The sequence below is a fragment of the Ailuropoda melanoleuca genome, chromosome 8 (genome assembly GCF_002007445.2).
Source record: "Ailuropoda melanoleuca isolate Jingjing chromosome 8, ASM200744v2, whole genome shotgun sequence".
NCBI classification, from domain to species: Eukaryota; Metazoa; Chordata; class Mammalia; order Carnivora; family Ursidae; genus Ailuropoda; species Ailuropoda melanoleuca.
Genome location: NC_048225.1, coordinates 42,272,813 through 42,276,243, shown reverse-complemented (window position 1 = coordinate 42,276,243; position 3,431 = coordinate 42,272,813). Strand labels below are relative to the sequence as shown.

The 3,431-nt window shown below is 38.3% G+C and overlaps 1 pseudogene; it reads right to left on the bottom strand.

The window, feature by feature from the left end:
• Positions 1-541: 541 nt before the first annotated feature.
• On the bottom strand, positions 542-1,489 carry LOC100464600 (annotated as a pseudogene).
• Between the last annotated feature and the right edge of the window lie 1,942 nt (positions 1,490-3,431).

The window sequence follows — 3,431 nt, the reverse complement described above, 5'->3', positions numbered from 1 at the left end:
CAAAGCTTATACTCCTACCATACCACCCTGCTTCAGGAGAGGATAGTGTTCACTGCCCTGCTTTGGCATACATCTATAATTCCAACCCAGGTGGTGAACACAGTGAGAAATCCTACTTTGAGTTGGCCACTTGGACTATGCAGAAATGAAACATGGAGCATGCTGACAACCTAGTTGAAAAGACTGACTTATACTTATTATTATAAATGTATAGCAGATTATGATGAATGCTATAAATTAAGGTACAAATGAAGGCTTCAAAAGGAACATTTCTCGTACACACTATTCCCTCATACCTATTTGTGCTTTTGTACATATTTTCTTCTCCCATTCCTTCTAAATGATTTAAGCCTGCTTATTATTTAGAAAGTCAGTTAATAATTCAGATACATTTAAAAAATTTTTTCAATTTTATTTATTTATTTATTTATTTATTTATTTATTTATTTATTTATTTATTATAGCTCTTTTTGGTTTGTCGCATGAAGGAGTTACACTAGTCCAAGTTAAAAGCAGACCCCAAATGGTTATGTTATACAAGCTGTGAGGTTTTTAAACTTGTGACAAGGGACAGAAAGGAAATGCTAGTCATTGCAAGGAAATCCTCACTTAAGCTTCAGTGAGCCAAAAGCACTTAAAACCCATGAACCTTCAGCTGGTCATCCTTAGCCAGTCCAGTCTCTACAAGGAACTGGCATATGTTCTTCCACTTGTCATCCTATAGCTGAATTACTTCTCCATATTCTGGATGCTCAATTACAGTACCATGACAGGCAAATTTTTTCTTAAACACTTTCACTAGTTTCTTTTTATCATAACCAAGTGATCCCTTGGACAGTAGTAAGGGTTTCCCTGCCATTTCTCTGTTGAATTCTTATATGGATATAATCCTCAGTGCCAGCAGGAAGCATCTTATCACCCTTACTTGCATCAGCAAAGGGGTCAAAAGAGTGGAGATTCTGGATAGCGGACACTGGATAGGATTCCTTTTCCTTGGTGGAAATGGCCTGCAGAAGGCAGTGGCTGGAGAAGGTGGGGGAGAGGGGTATGGACTGTGGTGAAGCAAAGGAGCTCAAGGGGGAGGCTGCTGAGTCCTTGGCTGCAGCGCAGTGACTGGAGCTATTTTACTTTATTTTTTAAAATATTTTATTTATTTATTTACTTATTTGAGAGAGAAAGAGAGAGAGTGTGTTTGCTGGAATCTGGGTCAACTCATCTATAAGAAAGAAAACCATTTCAAAGTGGGTGCAGACACATTACATCAAACCCATTGCTCTCTGCTGAGAGTTATGACAGGAGAGTTGGAGTCTCCGTCTCCATTAATCTCAAAACACAGTTGCTGAAAAATTTCCAAAGCAAAGGTCTCCTGTGGGTGTTGAGCTGGGAAACAGAAAAAGTACAGGGAATTAGTTGTACTTTCAACCAATACTTCCAGGATGTGGAAAACAGAGAAGGCATCTATCTCTAAGTTAGACAGACATGGGTTCATATCTTAGATGTGCAGTTGCACAAGTGACTTATCTTATTGACCTTCAATTTCCTTCTTTGTAATCCAGGGTGGTATTGCCTGTGTGAAGTTTCTTTGTGAATATTAAAGAGACTAATATGTACAAAGTATGCAGCAAATAAGCATATATTAGGCACTCAAATTAGGCACTCAACAGAGCTAACATATTCCTCTGCTATGCATCCAGGTTGGGTTTATCTTACTCTGTATCAGGCACTAGAATGATTCATTAATAGTTTACGTGCTTGTGGAAAGACTCCATATATATCTTTTATTTGAAACCAATCTTACTGATCTTGCTTTTGCTATCTAAGTACAGACATCTGAGTTATTCTATAGTTTAGAGGGGTATATTTTTTCAACAGTTGGGAAATTCAATAAGTTTAAAGTAAATAGAATGAACATCTGCTAATATGCATTTAAAATAATTTTTCAAACTTGCCCAAAGACTAACTTAAACCATAAATAAAAATTGGCATCATTCTTGGTAATTGTCCCATATGTCAAAAATCATGGAACAGTCCATATGACTTCAGATCTGAACCCAAAGCTCTACCTGCTGATACTTTTATTAATAATCCATTTGGGAAGACTGTAAATATTTTACTATTATAAGTTTTTGCAAACACTAGTATTTTTTATGCCTCCAGCAATTTCCAGCTTCTAAATATTTCATTTTCTTGGGTAGTATGCAATATGTGAAATGAAGTTCTGTGCCCAGATTTCCCAGAACTTAAAAACCTGAAGGTCTGGAAGTTACTATTGAATAGCGTCAAAATAGGTGTTTTTATTTCTTCTGCAGGTTTGTTGTTCTCTTTTAGTGAAACTGAAAAGCAGTAGAAATGTTGATAAATGGCAGGGTTTCCTTTCAAATTTCTAAAGCAAACATGTATTTGCCTAAATTGTGCATGGATTTGCAAAGCACCTCTCTATATGAAATTGTTTTTAAGAGCTGAAAAAGAAGAAATAGCTCTAGAATTCCCTCAAGGCAGAACCACCTGCCAGGGTAAATGCCATGAACGGACTCTTCCACTGTTAATGTACAAGGGGAAAGCGTATCTCAAAGTAGTTTTCAGCATCAGTAGAACATAGCCTTTCTTGGTTTCCAGGACAAAGGAGTAAAGTAGAGTAGCCAAACGCTAGAATTGAGTTAGAGACTGAGCACAGGGGAATGGGAAGATGGGACTTGACAAAGACGTGACAGAATCCCTTTCATAATGTGATTACAGGCAGCCACCATGAATCTATAAGGACTGGAACTAGAAATAATATCTATTTGCTAACTCGGGATTGAATGATCTTCAATTTTTTGTCTATGGACCTATGTTATGGTTCCCAGAGGTGAGAGAGAGAGGGAGGGAGAGAGAGAGAGAAAGAGAGAGAGAACGATCCCAACTATTCAATTGGATAGATGAATAACCTCCAAGAACTACCAACTCAATAGAGACAGTAAGAATTGGGTCAAGATGAAACTAACATCTGGGGCACCTGGGTGGTTCAGTTGTTAAGTGTCTGCCTTCAGCTAAGGGTGTGATCCTGGAGTCCTGGGATTGAGCCCCGCACTGGGCTCCATGCTCCACTGGGAGCCTGCTTCTTCCTCTCCCACTCCACCTGCTTGTGTTCCCTCTCTTGCTGGCTGTCTCTCTCTCTCTGTCAAATAAATAAATAAAATCTTAAAAAAAAAAAAAGATGAAACAAACATCTGACTTTCACCAGGGAAAGGCCTCATCAGGCACTATGATCCTACTGAATTTCTGTTCTTCAAATGCACTACTCTTTCATGTCCCAAATGTGCCATATTCCAACCAAACACAAGGCCTTTGAACATGCTGCTACCTTTATGGGGGGAAAAGCTTTCCCATACCTCTGTCCTCCACTTTTTTCCTAATATGTTTCTAGTCTTCTTCAGATCTCAGACCAATAA